The following is a 20,573-nucleotide window of genomic DNA, read 5'->3' on the forward strand; positions in this document are numbered from 1 at the left end:
CACAAACCTGAACGGACTGCCTGTGTCACAGCTTCTCATCAGACCTGCTGTTTGCATGGCTGCACTGTTTTTAAATCAATGAATCTGCTTTCAAAGGAGTTAGTTTAGGTAGTTTAGGTGTGCACAGACGCATTCCTGCAACCTAACTTTGTCATGATTGTTTGAGATGACAAAAATCCAGTGTTGCTATTTTCTTCTCAGAGTTTGACCCTCTGAAAGTCTGAATGTCAGAGAGCTGAGCGGGACATCTCCAGTGTGCCAGCTGACCAAACCACGATCAGTGCTGTTTTACCAGAGCCCAGGGAGAAGTGGATTATAGGCTGCAGCGTCCTGTGACATGAGCAACAGGCTCTCTGGGAACTCCAGGTCTTTCTCTCTGCAGCAGCGGTCCTCAGAGTGTTTATCTGATCAACAATATTCCATCGTCTCCATGAGACGCTGCTCAGAGAGCTCCTCCCCCGGCGGAGTCCCGCCCCGCCCAGCACCTCGTCTCGGTGTCTCGGGGCTGCGCGCCACCTGCCGGTGTTTCAGATTAACTGGTGTCCGTGTTAACTTGTGACCAGCAGATGTTGAAAACCGACTGAAACTTGTAGAGGTTCTAGTGAACGTCGGTTTTCTACAGTTACAGTAAGTTTATCAGTTTAGAGTCTTTAGTGAGTCTGATTCTAACATCTGCTGCTTCCAGCATGTGTTTACAGGATCCCGTCACTCGTTACCATGGGAACCAGTGAATCCAGAACACCGGGCGGCGGTCCGCTGGTAGTCTACCACCAAGCTCTTCCAACAACTGGCTCCAGCTCTCCTCTCCAGTGTTTGTTCTCTCAGGGTTTTTATTAAAAAGGGTTTCTCAGCCACCGTCCAGTTCTTCTGTTTATTTATGTCTTTCCTGCTTCCTGTTTCCTGTCATGTCATCACGTGTGAGGGAACGAATGGCAGAACCAGTTATCTCCCGTTTAATCCACTCGGCTGTGAAACACTGTTTATATGAGACACAGAATGGATTATTGATCGGAGAGACGACCTCGATCAATCAGATCCTAAATATAATCCACTCTGAGTGAAGCGGATCCACTCAGTGTTTATATGAACCTTTACAATCCGCTTCTCCCGCAGTCCCATCAGGAGGAGGAGTTCAGGGTCCCTGAATCTTTCAGGCTCAAGCAAAGCAACATTCTTCCATTTCTGTGAGTACGTTTACATGCAGGCAGTCACCCTTTCCTAACTGGAATATTCACAATAACCCGGTTGTGCACAGCCATGTAGACATCTGCAAAAACCCCAATAAGCTCATATTCCAGTTTTTAAAAACCCGAATCCTACCCCTGGTTACTCCTTTTCTAACCCGAATTTCTGGTCATACAAACATGCATCGGAATATCCCGGTCTAAAGGGACATTAAATACTGCTCTGCATATTCTATCCGCAAGGAATCCTGGTCTTCTGAGTCCAGGAGCTACTTGTGATCCAGTGTAGCTGCTACTCAGTAAATAAAATGCGCGGAATCGATGGTTCAGTTCTTCTCTGTTACTGAAGAAACGCTGCATCGCATCATTGAACATATCACCACGTCTTGCCACTAACATTCTTTTTCTAACAACATGCAGAGAGAGCCTGCAGCCCTTCTTCTTCTGTGGTGTCTGTGTTAAATAAGGTTGAACATACTAACAGCACCCCTAGTGGCATGAGGTGAAAATGCAGTCATGATGTTGTCTGTGCGCCGCGGTCTGAATGAGGAGATCCTGATCATGTAAACAGGAGGAACTCCGTCTGTTTCAGCAGGTAAACGGCTTATTCCAGATGTTTCAGAAACCTGAATATTGACCTTAACCTAGATATTATCTGCATGTAAACGAAGTCAGTGTCGCATCAGTAATCACCTCATTCACACAACAGAGGAGTGGTTCACGCCTCAGCAGGGACACCAGCGTAAAACTCATCCAGCCACGTGGCCGCTCTGTGGGCACGGTCGGTAGAAGGCCATCGGCTGGGCTGCGGGACTTCTGGAGTTAAACAGGATCTTATGGCGTCCCCGACTCAGCTCGACTCGACTCGACCTACCCCGCTTCTGGGCGTTTCCATCAGCCTGCTTTGCCGCTTTCCAGGTAGGTTTGTCGGCCCTGCTCCACTGCTGGGTCTAGTCGAACTGAGTCAGGCTGGAAACGTGACGTCAAACTGGCCTGTTCTCCCCATTCCTGGTGTCAGTGTGGTGGGCGGAGTCTGCAACAACACTCCAACTGAGCTCCACAGCTGGACGAGCTGGACACATCTGGCCTCGCATGGCTGCCACCATCCTGGGCTGTAGGTGCAGGACCCCCCTCATCCCCTCCAGCTCCAGCTGAATCCCATTCACAGTCTGGATTCAGCTGCTCCATCCCAAGTGCCAACCTCCACTAGTAAAACACGAAGATAATGCGGAAGTGCAAAAAAGATGTAATTCCAGGGAAATTCCAGCAGGGGCGATGATGTTGGCTTCAAAAGAGCCCGGGTCTCATTGAAACCGATTCAAAAATGCCGATTTCCAGAGAGCAAATAAACATATAAAGCTCCTGGTTCCAGAACATCTTTAAAACACCATATTGATTTGTGGACTTTGATTTTTCTGACATTTTTCTCATAATGTCCAGGAACAGCATGAATCACCTCAGATTCTTCATTCCTTTACATTTTACGTCCCCACACTTCACACAAATCAGCGGCGGGAAATAAAAAACACATTTTCTACATTACTGCATAAAGAGGATGGACGTCGTTACATGCTGGGCACGTTTCCTTCACAAACCAAAGTGGGTTTTGAGGACGTTCCAGACTCGTCTCTCGTCATGGAAAACCAAACATCAGACAGCGCTGAGCCAGAGTCTGGGGGACGTCCTGGACTCTAGTTTAATGTGCTTCACTGAAACATGGCAGCTCTCTGGCAGCCCTGAGGAGGACCTGACCCTCCAGGAGGACCAGGACTGAACTCAGACCAGTAAGATGGAGGCAGGCGCACCATGCTCCTTAAAACCACTGGAGAACATTACCAGCTGCTCCAGCTCTGTGCTGGACAGTGTCTCTCAGTCCTCATCACGTCCTGGAGCTCCATCCTGTCTCTCAGTCCCCGGAGCTCCATCCTGTCTCTCAGTCCTCATCACGTCCTGGAGCTCCATCCTGTCTCTCAGTCCTCATCACGTCCCGGAGCTCCATCCTGTCTCTCAGTCCTCATCACGTCCCGGAGCTCCATCCTGTCTCTCAGTCCCCGGAGCTCCATCCTGTCTCTCAGTCCTCATCACGTCCCGGAGCTCCATCCTGTCTCTCAGTCCTCATCACGTCCCGGAGCTCCATCCTGTCTCTCAGTCCCCGGAGCTCCATCCTGTCTCTCAGTCCTCATCACGTCCCAGAGCTCCATCCTGTCTCTCAGTCCCTGGAGCTCCATCCTGTCTCTCAGTCCCCGGAGCTCCATCCTGTCTCTCAGTCCTCATCACGTCCCAGAGCTCCATCCTGTCTCTCAGTCCCTGGAGCTCCATCCTGTCTCTCAGTCCTCATCACGTCCCAGAGCTCCATCCTGTCTCTCGGTCCTCATCACGTCCCAGAGCTCCATCCTGTCTCTCGGTCCTCATCACGTCCCAGAGCTCCATCCTGTCTCTCGGTCCTCATCACGTCCCAGAGCTCCATCCTGTCTCTCGGTCCTCATCACGTCCCAGAGCTCCATCCTGTCTCTCGGTCCTCATCACGTCCCAGAGCTCCATCCTGTCTCTCAGTCCTCATCACGTCCTGGAGCTCCATCCTGTCTCTCAGTCCTCATCACGTCCTGGAGCTCCATCCTGTCTCTCGGTCCTCATCACGTCCCAGAGCTCCATCCTGTCTCTCAGTCCTCATCACGTCCTGGAGCTCCATCCTGTCTCTCGGTCCTCATCACGTCCTGGAGCTCCATCCTGTCTCTCGGTCCTCATCACGTCCCAGAGCTCCATCCTGTCTCTCGGTCCTCATCACGTCCTGGAGCTCCATCCTGTCTCTCAGTCCTCATCACGTCCCAGAGCTCCATCCTGTCTCTCCGTCCTCATCACGTCCCAGAGCTCCATCCTGTCTCTCGGTCCTCATCACGTCCTGGAGCTCCATCCTGTCTCTCGGTCCTCATCACGTCCTGGAGCTCCATCCTGTCTCTCGGTCCTCATCACGTCCCAGAGCTCCATCCTGTCTCTCGGTCCTCATCACGTCCCAGAGCTCCATCCTGTCTCTCGGTCCTCATCACGTCCCAGAGCTCCATCCTGTCTCTCAGTCCTCATCACGTCCTGGAGCTCCATCCTGTCTCTCAGTCCTCATCACGTCCTGGAGCTCCATCCTGTCTCTCGGTCCTCATCACGTCCCAGAGCTCCATCCTGTCTCTCAGTCCTCATCACGTCCTGGAGCTCCATCCTGTCTCTCGGTCCTCATCACGTCCTGGAGCTCCATCCTGTCTCTCGGTCCTCATCACGTCCCAGAGCTCCATCCTGTCTCTCGGTCCTCATCACGTCCTGGAGCTCCATCCTGTCTCTCAGTCCTCATCACGTCCCAGAGCTCCATCCTGTCTCTCCGTCCTCATCACGTCCCAGAGCTCCATCCTGTCTCTCGGTCCTCATCACGTCCTGGAGCTCCATCCTGTCTCTCGGTCCTCATCACGTCCTGGAGCTCCATCCTGTCTCTCGGTCCTCATCACGTCCCAGAGCTCCATCCTGTCTCTCGGTCCTCATCACGTCCCAGAGCTCCATCCTGTCTCTCAGTCCTCATCACGTCCTGGTCCACAGCAGACCCTTCCTTCCTCTGGCGATAAGCTTGTGTAGCTCCTCGCTGTAAACACCGTTTCTTGTGTGTTTCTGCTGTCGTGTTTATATTTTAGCTTCTATTCTGTTCATAGTGTGTTTGTTCTGCCTGGAACTATGACCAGAACCCCCCCCCCCCCCCCCACCACCACCACACACACACACACACACACACACACACACCCCCCCCCCCCCCCCCCCGGGATTAACAAGGTGTTTCTACTCCTTGTTGGTGACAGCAGGACGTCTTCACACACTTCGCTGTCCCCCTGATGACATCCCCGATGTGTGTTCTGTGCTGGTTGTGTTTGTGGGGTGTGATGATTCTCCTTGATGTGTTTTATTTCAGACGATAGTTCTTTAAACAGACGTTCATGGAGTAAAGCTAACGTTATCCAGACCACTCAAGCCATCCAGACCTGCTTCATTCTTCTCATTTTACTGTCTGAAGTAAAGCTGGCAGGGTTTCCATTCTGTTCAGTTTGACCAGTAGATAACCAACCACAGCACGGCCACATCAAACAGCAAGCTGCACATCTGAAAATCACTCAGATGTTCCACCTGATCTGCAGGAAATGCATCCAGCTGTTGATGCTTCTTCCTGGGACTGTCTTAGCTAACTGAGCTGGAAGCTACCTGGACTTTACCTGAGTTCACACTGACGGTGACGGCTGCCATGACACAGGAAGCAACCTGAGCACTTTGACACACAACAGCACGGAGATGGAGGATCGAACCGCCAGCCGCTGCAAAGCGAGCCTCGGCCGCCTCAGCATCACTTCGTTCACAACAACAGCGGTCTGGCAGTCTTCTGCTCAATGTAACGGGAGCGGCTTGCACTTTGCCTCGTGACCTTCTGCTCGACCTGCACTACATTTTCCCACAGAGGGAAGATTCCGGCAAGTTGAGTGGATTTTACACGTCAACAACTTGAAAATAAAAACACCTGCTCGAGTCAGAGCGGCCGAGGACGTCTGGGCCTGCAGCGATAAGACAGCAGCCCATACAGAGGAATTGAGGCTCGAGAACAACTTGATGGGTTTTGGGCTGGAAGACAAACTGTAAAACAGGGAGATTGTGGTGCTTTCATTTTTCATTCTTTTTAGGGGCTGATTATTTCACCCCACAACTCACACGAGCTGATGCTGCAGATTCCTGCGGGTTATTATCCGGAGGCAGATGGCACTCTGCCTTTGGATAATCTTCACAGAGCGCTCAGAGAAACTGCAGCAGCAAACTGTGTCCCGATCCTTTTAACCGCCAACAGGAAATGGAAGAGTTCCAGTCCAGCCAGCACTGTACAGTCTATTCATGGCTGAAAGGCCGACGTATAGCTGCAGTGTCGGTTCTGTTGTGTCGAGTTCGGAGAACTCACCGTGGCTTCAGAGAGCAAGAGCTGCACGGACACACTGCCACGCTGAGGTTCCAGGGCCAAACAGAAAACTGCAATCCAGAGCGGACGGAACAATGTGAGAGCTGGAATGAAAGCCAGTTTGAACACCACTGAACACAAACAGCTCACACACACAAACCTGAACTGGTAATCAGCATGAACCTGAACAATGTAAGACGATGACAAATGTTGAAACTGCAGTGTTGCTGTACGAGAGCGTCTGAACATGTCTCTGGTCTCCAATGATGTTTTATTATCAAAGAGGCCAGAGCGTACCGGAGATGAAACATGTTGTTTTTATCGACCAGTTGTAAGCTTCATTAGAGGGACGGTCTCTAAAGATGAGGAACGCTTCAGGAATTTCATCCTGACCGTCCTCCTCCTCCTCAGAGACATTCTTAATGTGAATACATCTCAGTTTCTTTACAAACCGGGTTTGGTTACACCTCAAGAAAGAGTTCCTGTTTCCAAAAGCAGTGGAGTCAAAGTGAGTGCTGGAGGTGTGCAGTGAGGACAGTCCACCTGTCCACCTGGAGGACCAGGTATCATGATGTGAACGTCTGACAGAGAGCTCACCCAGAAACCTCTACCCCACACGAAGAAGAGCCAGCGCCCGGCTGACTCAACACCGGCCCTTTCACCTGTGAGCGGTGCAGTTAGTTCCCCGCTGGCCGAAGCAGCGATGCACCACAGTCTCTGGCCCCACCATGCAGGCCGGCGACGCCCTGAGCGCACACGGGATCAGCACCGGACAGCGACACGCCAGCAAACCAGCAGCAGGGAGGACCCAGCAGCACCAGGATTCCAACTGCAGTCCGTTCAAAACACACCAACCAACCAACAAAAAGCCATTCAGCTGGACAGACTGCACTGCAAAATGCTCTCTAAACATGAGCGGCGTATCAACAGCAGCTTCACTGCATGCTGCACTGGGTACAACTGCTGGTGAACAAACGGAGGCTGTGGCTGGCCTGACACACAGCAGGTCTGGTCCTCACAGGTACTCAGCAGCATCAGCGGGTCCCAGACCCCCACAGCCAGGCCACTCCCACACGTGGGGGTCATCTCTTGAGGCCGGGGTCAGGATTTCTCACTTCCATGGTGGCTTTGTGTTTTGCTAACTTCTCATCATGAATGGAACATACAGGTAACCACACATGGTTGGGAGCTAAAACAACAAGGGTCCTCCCACGATGAGGGGTTTATGCTGTCTACGAGTCATTTCCTCTGGTTTCATTCAGGACCAGCTGGAATCTTGACTTTTTCCATTTTCACATCTTTCAAATTTAAAGGTGTAATACAACATTTTGATTTCCGGGTGGATCACCTAAATAACTGGTGGGTCTGTTTGTCAATCATTCTGACGAGCTGCTTTCGTAAGGCGGTTCTACGTGCTCGCGCCCAATCAGCTTCTCCCTTTTGCGCATTCAGAGTGTTTCTGTAGCCGGTGAGCTTCTGAGCTCGTACTGACCGATGGCGAGTCTGACATAATGAAACTGTAACTGTTTCGGAAAAAAAGCTTTATTTATGAGCGAGGCGGATCGCAGAAACTGTAAACAGAGCCGTGCACGCCGGAGAAGAGGAGATCGCGCTCGTACACTTCCGCGTTTCCTGGGAGAAGCAGGAGAGCCGGGCGGATGGTCTGGAGCATGGCGTTGTTCAAACAGTGAGTAACAGACGTGGGGCGTCGTCTTTTCGAGAAAATCGTGTATTAGACCTTTAAGCATCACTTTTGTCACATTGTGTCCATTTGAAAGACTTTCTGTGGTGCAACAAACACAAACGACAGGAAACGCAGAACCGCGGCTGCAGAGCTGGTTCAGGTCCTGAAGATGACAGACGGTTTGGCGTCGGTTAATTCAGCTCAATATCAAAGATGAAGGCTCTGAGCTGGTTGACGTGGGAACCCAGAGGAACGCTGGACATCCTCACAGGGGTGTGTGTGTGTGTGTGTGTGTGTGTGTGTGTGTGTGTGTGTGTGTGTGTGTGTTTGTGTGTGTGTTGGGTGGATGGTAGAGTTCGGCGTTCAGATTAGATCCACCTGTATGCGGAGCTCTGTGGAAGCTGGCTGGTGCAGGCAGCAGAGAGGCAGGCAGTGTGTCCACAGTGTGAACAGATGTGAGAGGCCCCCAGGTGACCGTGGCGTGCCTGAAGGAAAGACTTCAGGCGTTTGTCGATTGTCTGAGGATGGATTATACAGACACAGATAAAAATAAACCTCCCCGTCCGGACTGTAGCCGGCTGCTGCTGTGCGTGCGTGCGTGCGTGCGTGCGTGCGTGTGTGTGTGTGAGAGTGTGTGTGTGTGTGTGTGTGTGTGTGTGTGTCCCCAGAGAGCCGATAGCAGGCTGCAGCCCCGTTTAATCCAGGAGGGGGTCCGTGCAGATAATGAGCAGATGGCATGGGAACACACACACACACACACACGCTCCCTGCCATCCATCTGGACACTTCTGCAGGTGAAGTGTAAAGTCTTCACTCACCAAAAAGAAAAAAGTGTGTGACATCAAAGTGGTAAACAGCATGGCCGAACATTAAAGGAAACACAGCAGTGAGACTCCGGGCCGGGCTTCTGTCGGCCAGAGCAGAGGGAGGAGGGACGCTGTGAAGGACGTTTGGACAGGAAGGCCTGGTCCTCAGGCGTCTCACACACAGCCTCCATAAACCAAACACACCGCCGATCCCAACAACACTCCACTTTTCAAAAGGATAACTAATAATCCTACTCAGGCGAAAAAATAAGAAAATAAAACAGTGATCCAACAGACTGGAAGCTTCTAACTTCGAGCTGCCGCTGGACTCGCCTCTCTGTTGCCGGCGGTCTTCTTTATTTGCTTGATAAAGCCCGACAACGTCGTCGCGGCGAGTCCAGGCGACGTGTCTGGATTCAGAATATTTTGCAGAGGCGTTCAGAGTACGGTGAGTTTCACCGTTTACTCCAGGAGCTGCGCCGGGATGAAGGACGCGTTCAGCGGGACTTCCGTCTCTCCCAGGTCAGTTTGACGAGCTGCTGTCCTGCATCGGCGCTCTGTTCCCCCGGGGACCCGACCTCTCCGTGAACTCACTGTTTAACCAACAGTAAACACCGTTTCACCACAGTCTCTACTCAGTTTACCGGGACCCGACCTCACTGGTCTTCCTCCAAGCTCCTCTTCATTCCTGTCCCGATAAAAATACATCGATGGGCTCAGGGCGAGGCAGACCGCTGTGACCAGTTTCTCCTCCATTTCTGGTGTTTCCCGGGGCTCCGGTCCGTCATAAATAACGCCATATAGAGCGGCTCTGTGATTGGTTCGCCGCTCGCGAATTCGCTCAAAAGTTCAACATTCCCAACTTTCAGCGGCGTGAGTAGAGCGGTGGAGCGGCCGCCGCTGAATTCGCTGAATTCTCGCCGCGTGACCGCTCGCTGCTTCCTGGCCGCGCGAAAACCATATATTTTCTATGTAAATCGGCCGCCCTCGCCGCGCCACTCGCATCCGGTGTGAACGCACCATTAGAAACAAGTTCATTCATTGATCTCTGGAGCATCAGCATCACTCGACACAGGCAGAAGATACAGCAGGTCTGCCAATCAGCAGGAAATCAGACTAATACCTCCACGTATTCAACCAAAGACTGTCACAACAATGGAAATTATGATGTAACAACACTAAAACCGACCCAATAACCAGAACAAGGCGCTGCTCTGGTCCTGCTGGGCTGGCGTCCTGCATGCTGTAGCTGTCCTCTCTCCCTCCCACCTGTGCTGATACCTGCTCCTAAGGAAGTGCAGGGTTTTTCAAAGTAAAAGTGCAGAGAAATGACTGTTGTATTTGTGGTTCTTTAAATAAAGCTGAAGTGAACTGGAAGAGACACCGGGTCGGGTCTGGATACAGACTGGGGACTGATTTTAATGTATCGTGTCAGGTAACAACGTGAGGACACAGACATCAACTTCTACACAAAACAAGGCCCACCGCTGGTCCCTGAACCTCCTCGTTTGGCCGTGGTCAGTGGCCTCACAGCGCTGCCGGAGAACGGCTGGCTGAGCTGGACTCTGACGGGACGGATCTCAGCTTCACCGCTTCCCCCACAGATCCTCCTCAGTGAACCTGCTGATTACACACCAGGACGGCGCCGCTGATGGCAGGACGCCGGGTGTGCGGCGCCGAGGGAAGGGGTCACCAGGGCCTCCCTCAGATTACACCAACAATTCATTCATTCACTCATTAATGTCAGCTGGCCACGCTCGGCTGGGGAGGAATTTCTCGGACCGCTTCTCTTGCGTCGGACGGCTTTTAGTGTCAGTTGTGATCCATGTGATTGGTTCTCGGTTCCTCAGAGACGCCCGGAGCTACACTGAATAATGCATCACATGTAACCAAGCAAGATCTCAAAGTCGCTCTCCGTTAAATATGCATGCAGCATGTAAAGCATATGAGATCACATGCTGAACTTCACCTTGGATCTAATGCCTCATCAGATCGGCCTGTGCTGCCGCCGCCGTCCTCCATCTTCCCAATGAGCTGCAGCGGAGGTGTGTTCACACGCCCACCCTGCCTCGTGCCGGATCAGCCCTGACTACGCCGTGCACGCTCCCTGCCTCCGCTCGCTCTGAAGAGGCTCCACGCCGGCAGGAAACCGGCAGACCCAGCAGCCGAGAGCAGGTCCTCAGCGCTCTGCTGCAGGAGGCAGGCCTTTAAACACACATCGACACTTCTGCTCTATTTCCACTGCGAGCGTCAAGGTTCCATTAAAGGTCAAAGTATCAGAACCACGAGGAGCATTAAGATCCAACACCAGCAGTTCAAGGGCAAGTCAGGAACCCGTCCCGTGAAGTGATGCTACACAGACGCACAACAGCCAGAGCTCCAGGCTGATCACAATCTGCTGAACTACCAAGGCGACGCCATGAGAGCGTTCTGAAAGACGTTAAGACGGTCCTGTGGTCCACCGGTTCACACGCCTGGAAGCCAGGCAGCGAGAGACCTTGATGGGTTCTGGTCCTGAACCAAACCCTGCGACCGACGGGTCTGTGATCCATCACCACGAGACATCAGGGACGACGTGGAGCGCTGAGTGAGGGGTTTCCTGTCTTTACACCACCGCTCTACAAACACAACATGAAGCGAAAAACCACCGAGCTCAGCGTATCAACCCGGACTGACGGCGGAGCCACTGAACGGACGCTAACCGCTAACAGACACGGCGTTCAGAGAGCGCCGCTCTGGAGCTTCTCCTGCACGTCATGTAATCCAATTTGAGACGAGCCATTTCAATCACATCCTACCACAATCAAATATTTATACCTTTATTGGTTCACTCACTTTGGCATCAATTATTCACACAGCTGACACATTTTTCCGTTGCATTAACGATTTGATTTGGGAGCAGTAAACGTGTTGGCTGTCACAGACGGTTTTGGCTCCGCCGTCACTCAGATGAAGCGTCTTCCGCTGGATTTCCTCTCCGTGTCCGTCTCACCAGACCTCCACCCAGAAAACCTCCAGACGGAGGGTGAAATCCCCGCTGCAGGCGGCCACTCGCCGCCCGGACAGGAGGACGGCAGCAGCACGCTACATCCATTATTCAACTCATCTCCAAGCAAACAAATAAGAGAAGACGTAATGACGAATGTGTTTTCTGCTTCCACAGGACAATCCCCTCTTCCTGCCGGGCTCGGATCGGAGTTACAATCACACTGAGATCCAGTTCAGCGTGTTTCTCCTGCAGAATGCGAGGCGGTGTGTGTCATGAGGTGCTCCAGAGCAGGAACCTGCTCAGGTTCATGTGCGCTCAGTGATCGGACCGTGTGGATTTATTCACAGCTGCAGTGTTCAACTAGTTTACTGATGGCTGCGACTGCAGTGACCGCCAGGGTCAAAACACCGCTTCAAAAAGATGCAAACAGCAACATGAACCACATCTCAGCTTTCCCAGACCCAACAGTGGCGGCCACCCAGCAAAGCCGCTCACCAGACCACAGCGCTAACTGATGGATCTGTTAGCTTGCAGGTGTTTAGATCTTCTCCACATGAGACTGATCTGCTAGACAGAAGTGTTTGGAGTCGTTTGAGGACTGAGAGGACAGAGCGAACTGTGAAGCCAGTGCAGCTTAGCGACACACACTGAGCAACATGGAGGCTGATCCGCCACCAAGTCTTCCAGACGTCTAGCTGAGAGCAGAACAGCAGCGATACGCCGCGGTTCCAACAACGCCACCGCCAGCCTCAGCTCCTCCCAGCGGTCACTGAAGCTCCAGATCAACGAGGCGGCCGCAGTGTGTTCTGTCTGAGCATGGAGGGTGAGGCTTTCTTCACGTACCTGGAGCAGTTCAGCAGGGAAGGGAAGGACGGCCTCTTCACCGGGACGGCTCCCCTGAAACACAGACGTAAAATCAGTTCTGGACTATTGATATAGAATGACTCTCCAGCTGAATCGGGGTTGGTTCTGAAGACAGACACTCCCGGTGTGTGTTGTGAATGTCTTTATTTTCACTAGGGCTGCAACAACAAATCAACAACGTCGACAAAAATCGATTATTAAAAGCACTGACAACAAATTTCACCAAGAAGATCTGAAGATCGGAGATCTGGTGACTGGATGCCGTTTGAGTCCAATGAACTCATGGTCCTGTTCCAGAACCCAGTCTGAGATGATTCATGGCACATTCTCCTGCTGGAAGCAAGTCAGAAGGCCGTCCACTGTGGTCATAAAGGGTCAGCAACAATACCCAGGTAGGCTGTGGCGTTGCAGCCATGCTCAGTTGGTATTAAGGGGTCCAAAGAGTGCCAGGAAAATACCTCCACACCATAACACCACCAGCACCAGCCGGGGCCGCTGATACGAGGCAGGATGGATCCATGACGCCAAATTCTGACCCAACCCTCCCAATGTCCAGCAGAAATCCAGACTCATCAGTCCAACCTGCTATAGTCCAGTCTGGGTGAGCCTCAGGTTCCTGGTCTCAGCCGACAGGCGGTGTGGTGTTCTGCTGCTGGAGCCCGTCTGCCTCCAGGTTCCACGTGTTCAGTGTTTAGAGATGCTCCTCTGCAGAGCTTGGTTGTAACAAGCAGTAGTTTCTTAAAACACTCAGACCAGCCCGTCTGGCACCAACAACCACGCCACGCTCAAAGTCACCTAAATCACCTTTCTTCCCCGTTCTGATGCTCAGGTTGAACTGTGGATCTGACCACAGGTTGCTGCTGTGGAGGTGGACGAAGCGACAGACACCACCAATAAGGCTCAGCTGTCTGTTATTTTGAGGTGGGTGTCTGGTCGCGAGGTGAAGGGGGCTTTTCTGGGCTTTGACGATGCCGGTGACGGCAGGAGAGCCACAGCCATCGCCACCTCTGTCTGAGGTGTACTGGACAAGTTAGACTGGACGCAGGTTGGTAGCGCAAACATACGATGGTGCATCAGTGACGGCATCGCAGCTAAATGGAGTCCAGGCCAAAATCAGAGAAAAGTACCGGAGGCGTTGTTTACTCACTGTTATGGACACAAACTGAACCTCGTCCTCTCGCAGTCTGCACAGATGATCGCTGAACGTAAAGTCTTTCTCAAGACTCGGGAAGGTCTTGCAGCTTATTTCAGCAAGTCCACAAAGCGCAGCAGTCTGCTTGATGAAGTGGTGAAAAGTCATGTTCCACCATGCCGAGCTCCGAGAGGCCTTATCCAGAAAACCCCGACGGCCGGGTGGACCAGCTCTGGGTCTGGCCTCTGGATTCAGCCTCTGGCTCTCCAAAGCGTCTCCTGCTTCCTCCTCATGGTCTCCAGAGACGGACACAGAGTTCCGTGTTCTTCAGGCCAAGGTGATGGACATAGGGTTCTGCTCTCTTCGGGTCAGTGACTCCAGGAAAGCCTGGAGCAACCGGCTGGTCGTTTGACTCGTTTTATGAACGTTTCCAGGAATGGTGCAAAGCGCTGAACTTGGTCGACAGCGAGCGGCCGGCCGGAGATGAGAGACGAAAGCTGTTTACAGCACGCTGGACAACATCGGTCTGCAAATGGAGGCAAGATTCAAGAACCTGGCAGAACTTCAGTTTCTGGTTAACTGCAAAAAGTTTGATGAACTGTCAGCTCATTTTGATTAAATTGACAAAACTGAAGTCTTGCTAAATATGGCGAGCATTTTGATTTACTGAGACTAAAGGCCGACCTCATTGGACTGTACAGCTCACAGATGATCAAAAACAATCACCTCATGAGCTGCTGGCGTTCCTCGTTGAAAATGACCTTGAACAAACTGCTCCAAGGCAACGGAACTGCTGCAGTTGGTTTTGACCGTTCCAGCCACCGCAGCATCGATGGAGAGGTCTTTCTCTGCCTGGAAATGCATCAAAACATACAGCCGCAGGACAGAGGAAGACTTCCATCTCTGGCTCTGATGTCCACGGAGGAAGACAGGCTCACCAGACTGAGGCCAAGACAGACGACTTGTACAACGCTGCGATCCACAACTTTGTCCAGAGGGACACTCGCATGGACTTCATCTTCTCTCTCTCTCTCTCTGTCTCTCTCTCGTTCTTAATACCTGATGTCAGCTGGATAACTGTGAATGACATGAATTAAGGCAAGAGGAGCTGCACATATGTGCAGTAGAGCGTTGAGCATAGGCCTGTTTGTTGTTTTCGGTTGTTGTTTTCAGGTATTCTTTCATGAAATCATTCATCGAGGCGCAAAATGAGTGAGAAAATGCCATTTCGGACGTGGAGCTGTCTGTGGTGCTGAAACCGGGCTCTCTCTCTCTGTGTGGAGGTGAAGCCCTGGAGAGAGAGCCAGGTTTCAGCACCACAGACAGCTCCACTTCCCGACGATCCTTTTCTCACTCATTTTGCATCTTGATCATAAAGAAGGAATGCTCTGTGTTATCATGAGATATAAAGGTAATCGGGAGAGTCTTGGGACTGCTATTAAATGATTGTTTAAGCTTTTTTAATGGAGTCTTACTGTCTTGATTTGGTTTGATTAAGCAGGCACTTAGCTGCCGTCACATGTAAATTGTCATTGGTGTGTCCGTCACAGTTCACGACTGCCTGCCTCCCGAACCCTGGAGCTCACGGCACGAGCCTGGTCGTAGATGAATACTAACTAGACGTAAGTCATAGTATATATATTTATATACTAACTAGAGGTGAGCCATTGATGTATACTAACCAGATGTGGCCTCCTGTTTCTCAGCGTATGTCAACAGCGTTTCCATCTCCTGATGGAGTGAGTGGTGCTGAAGAAGTTCACAGTCAGACAGTCGTGAAAGACACTGGTCCGTTGAGCTGCTCATGGTTTTACCAACAAACCAAATCAAACGACCAAACGCCGAGGAGTACCCTTTAAGGCTGCACGATTGTGACAAAAAACCTAATTGCGATTTTTCTGACCAATCATGCGATTTTCACATTTTATACTTTCAAATGCAGAAAACAGCTAAAATTATGGTAAAAAAAAATTGTTACTTTTACATGGTCTTGCTCAAGTTGACACATAAAATTACACATATTGTAAACTAACTTCACAAAGCTTCAGGCAGCGGCAGCCGAGACGCCACCGTGCTGTCTGCATCACGTTTGGAAAAAAAGAGTGCATTGTTTTAATGAAATAAATAAAAAAATAATGAAAATCCAATGCTGTCGAAATTGTAATTCAATACTGGTCTTGCTTGCATGGTTCACAGAAGATTACTTAGACAACAGTTTCCAATGGGAAATAAATGGAAATTAAAAACCAGAACTGCAAATAGGGACCACTGTGAACCCAACTTCAACTCGCAAAAAAAAAAAAAAAAAAAAAAAAAGGGTAAAAAAAAGAAACTTAAAATAATCCTTATTGCTGTAATATCCTTAGATCACAGTCAGTTTAGTAATCCTGCTCTGGCTCGTCTCCCTCACAGCTTCATGTTTTCATGGAGAGAGACGAGCGAATCACATGCTGGATGAAGGCTGAGCTGTGGGGCGATCGGGGGAGAGAGAGAATAACCTACGACTCGTCCACGTTTCTGTAACGTGTAGCGGTGAGTCTTCAGGTGTTGGTATAAACTAGACGTGTTTCCTCTGGATCTGGCTGCTGCACGGCGACACCATCTACACCTGGCTCCACGTGGTTGTTTTCAAACCCAGAGTCCAAACAGCTGAGCTCCAGTTCCTTCTGATACCAGCGGCTCCGCCCCCTCTCCTGCTGCCATCTCAGACATTTTCACACCGAGAACGAGTCACACTGAAAACTTTGCTCCTCACGACACCGCAGAGCACACTGCAGGGTTTGTTGTTAGCAACCTGATGCTAGTTAGCTGCAGCGGTGCAGTGCAGACATACTTGCTTCCTGTTGTCATTTCTGATTGGCCGGTGGGCCGGAACGCGAGACTCGATCGTTTTGATTGGCGGATAGGTCTGTCACTCAAATGGCTCTAAAAGCCTCAGCCCTGTGCGGTTCGGTTACCGCAGCAGTTAAAGCCTCAGTTTCGATGCGGTGGCGGTTCATCGTGCAGCCCCAGTGCCCTTCCTCCGGGAGGGGCGCTTCACCGTTTGTCACTGGGATCACATTTTGTCCTGATGAGTAATGAGGCTGTAGGAGGCCAGCATGGAGGAGCCTCTCTACTCCACCCAGATGTTCAGGCTGAAACTGGATCTGGTGGAGACGCTGACCGAGGTCAACACATCGCGGAAACACAACATGGTATTGACAATCATCACTGCGGTTTGACGGTCTGACATGGCTTCACCTTCCAGAGGTGAAGCCGGAGACAGCAGAGCAGCACGCTGGTCACTACAGGGGTCAAAATGTGCTTTCTGGTGACTTTGCGTATCGGGCTTCACCACACACACCAGGGCCCAGACCGGGATACAGGCCAGGACTCTCCTCACACTTCACACAGAAAGGATCCTGCTGGATTTGAACCTGCAACCGCCTCGCCATGAGGCTAAAAGCCAGAGCTCTCGTGTTGGGACAAACAGCTGTGTTCCATTATCAGAAGACAGTAATGAGCAGTGGTCCTTTCCTCCCGCTGGGACCAGAGAACCACCACGGCTGGAAGCAGCACGGCCGACAACCACGAAGTCAGAGAGCAGAGGAGAGCATGACGCCGATTCCTCGGTCACTCAGAGGCAAAAGGGGAAAGTCAGGAGCTAACTGACATCCTCACATCGAGCAGCTAATCAAACCGCAGCATTAAACACTCCAATTAGACAGGAGTGCAGTTATTAACAAGCTGAACAGCTTTTTAAAGCATGTTCGTGATATGAACGGAATCCCTCACAAACTGCTTTTCTTCATGGCTGGATCACCGTCCTTCACCTGGACGGCTTCATCTGGCTCAGCATGGCTGCTCAAGCTGGCTTTCAATTGTAAATCAAAAAACTTGATTAATTGATGGCTTCGCTCTCGGTTTTTGGAGCTTTACTGAAAAAGTTTCCTACCACTAGAACACGTCCTGCTGACTTCTGTCACCCTACAGTTTCCAAAGTGAGGTTCTGGGTCCCTTCAAGGGGAGCATGGATCAGACGGCGGCCCAAGCTTTGCCTGCTCTGTCAAAGAAACCCAGAAGAAAGACTGTCCTCATTCCACAGCAGGCCTGGAAACCAATGTTCCACTGTAATCATCTCAGTGGGGTCCTGTTCTTCACTGGTCGGGCTCTGGGTTATTGATTACCTGCTGTACAGGGCAGACTTCATCCACCAAGGTAGACTGCACAAATGAATCAGAGGCCACCAGCAGCCAAGCCGGTAAGGAGCAGTTATTATTGCAACACCAATGTTCAGATAAAACTCTGGAATCTGGTTAGACAGACTATATTTTAGCTCTCATGAGCCCCTCTGTGTAGCTCCAGTGTCTCTGTTGAAGCTGAAGGTAAAGCTGCAGCTCAGATCCTGGAGGGCCACAGCCCTGCTTGTTCTCCACGTCCCCCGCTTCAGCACGGCTGTATCTCATGACGTTCCATCACCAAGGGCAGCAGATGTGTGCTGAAGCAGGGAGACACTTGAAGCATGCAGAGCAGGGGGTCCTCCACCATCTGAGTTTGACACCCCTGTGTAGCTGTAGCTAAGGCTAAAGCTAAAGCTGTAGCCAAGACTAAAGCTAAAGTAAGAAATTTACTACTAAAACAATTAAAATCCTTCTAATGTTTCATCTGGACAGCCTAAACTCACTGAAAGTTTCCCCAGCTGGTTTTTAATGTGGTTCACATGTCGACCTTGATGGCAGTAGAAGCTTTGACTTGAAGGAACAAACTCAGGACTGAAGGCCGGAGGAAAACCGGAGTAGAAGACTGGCCAACATGAAGAATTTCTCACTTTGGGTCAATGCTTTGTGAGCTTCATGGGAGGGTTTGAACTAATGTCTTGTCTCCGTTGACCGAACGATGACAGATCCATCAGATCCTCTACTCGGGTCCAATGGAGCAGACAGACTTGAGACGGAGACGACACGTTGTCCACACAGCTCTCATTAAAGCTGCTGTTTTGAATCATTTAAACGACATGTCTTATTATTGTGGGGCATCGCTTTGTTGCACTGGACCTTTTCACTGAGGATGATGAAGATGATGGTCATAAATCATTTGGCTCTGTGAGTTACTCAGTCCCGTCTCGCAGTAGGTCGTGCTTTTGTTATGTTGGATCCATCGTTTGAGTATTTTATTTTTTGTTGCCATCCAACTAATATCTACAGAAAACGATAGGAGTAAAGCACGCTGCGATAATTACTGATGCTAGCTCAGGATAGCTTTAACAATCAGCTCAAGCAGTGAGTGTGTGCTGACAGGAGCGTGGAGATGAAACCCAGGCGGGATTTCTTCAGCAGCAGTCTGAGCCGCAGTGATGAGCCTTCACGCTGATGACACCTTTCAATCCGTCTTAATGAAGAGACGCTGGGTGCTACCGTGCAGCCGCAGCTCTTAAAGACATGTTGCGGCAAAGCTTCACACCCAGACTGAAGAGCTGCTGCCATAAAGCTTTCATTCAGGAATCTGACTCTGAAATCATCATTTCAGTAAGTACACTCTCAAACCTTTAAGACGTAGCCCCGTTTTACATAATGACTCAGAGCACCTTCTTCTTTCTGCTCTTGTTCATAGTTGCCCTTTTTAAAGAGTGGAACACTCTGTTTATAATGGCAGCAACTTGTAAAAGCACCATCTCTGGAAATCCACTTGACATAATGGTTCTGTCAATGGAGAAATTACCCGCCATGCTGTTGTTAAGATTTGTGGACTGAGTGGTCGGATAACAATTCCCCAACGGCAGATGTCAAACTTTTCACTTTCACTGAAAGTTCAAATTAGCAATTTAAACACATAAAGCAACCATTTTGTAAAAGTGTGCACTGTAGGCCTGCAGAGAGACTTCCCCACCCACCAGAGGGAGGGAGTGTCCTCAGGAGGCCAGCATCTCGTGCCTTCTCTTCTGGAAAAACACTCCCAAAAAGAGATTTAGAGTCAAATAGTCTTTCCCAAAGACACTGGGTCGAGACCAGAGAACAATCACATGCTGTATCACTAAAAGTCAAGGGTCAAGAAATCAGAAATGTCATAGCTAAAGACTACTTTAATAATAAATAACTCCTCCTCAGGTGTGGGAAAGGCCCTTTCTCTACAGACTAGCAGGAAGCACTTCAAGGTTTCTATAGAAATCTAAACTGTAATTCTTCTTTTACCTCTCAAAATGACAAGCAGGCTTGGGAGAAAGATTTCAGCGTTGCTATAGACGATGATGTACAGCAACAAATCTGGTCCCAGGCTGTGAATATTTCTGTCTGGAACAGAACTAAATCCATACCGTTTAGAATTCTTCATCATTCATTCATAAAACACCTGCTGTCAAGAACAAAATAGATGTTAATTTCTCTCCGCTGCCCTGGAAATGTAACTCAGCCTGGTGATCCTGCTCACTGCTTCTTGTCATGTGTGAAGTTCAGGGTTCTGGTCTGGTTCTGGTACTGTGGAGGACCTGTCTGCTCTCTTCAGTGTTTCAGTACGAATGGATCCTATGTTCCTGACACTGAGTCTCACTTCTGACGGCACTCGCAGCAGACTTTTTAATGTTCTGACATTTGCTGCTGGAAAGAACATCCTGCTCTGCTGGATTAGCAGTGCAACTCCATCAAAAAGACTGTGGCACAACATTACTATGGACTGCTTTCCAACTGAATACATCACATGCATGCTTCACTGCAGAACAGATGCTTTCTGAGTTCTGGGACCTTTAAACACAAAGGAAAACACTTTAATTCTGAATTAAAAAGCTCCATGTACTTAGGGTGGGGGTGGAGGATGGGTCAGAGTTGGGTTTAGGTCGGGTCAAGGGGAATTGTTAGTGTTAGGGTGGGGCAGGGTTGGAGGTAGGTTTTCATGAAACAAGGAGCAGAGGACCCAGCGGAAGCCTGGTGTCAGAGCTAGCCCCTGGAGGACCTTCTAAACAGAACCAGCGCCCGGGTGCTG

General features: G+C 50.6%; 1 protein-coding gene across 3 annotated transcripts in view; it reads right to left on the bottom strand.

The window, feature by feature from the left end:
• The window catches only part of fhit (fragile histidine triad diadenosine triphosphatase), a 284,494-nt gene that overhangs the window by 253,676 nt on the left and 10,245 nt on the right, over positions 1 to 20,573 (bottom strand). For all 3 annotated transcript variants that reach the window (XR_003931493.1, XM_030091933.1, XM_030091934.1), the window contains exon 2: positions 12,470 to 12,523. The gene's annotated coding sequence lies outside the window, so the exon portion shown is untranslated. The remainder of the gene's footprint in view (positions 1 to 12,469; positions 12,524 to 20,573) is intronic.

The sequence above is a fragment of the Salarias fasciatus genome, chromosome 5, assembly GCF_902148845.1.
Source record: "Salarias fasciatus chromosome 5, fSalaFa1.1, whole genome shotgun sequence".
Taxonomy (NCBI): Eukaryota; Metazoa; Chordata; class Actinopteri; order Blenniiformes; family Blenniidae; genus Salarias; species Salarias fasciatus.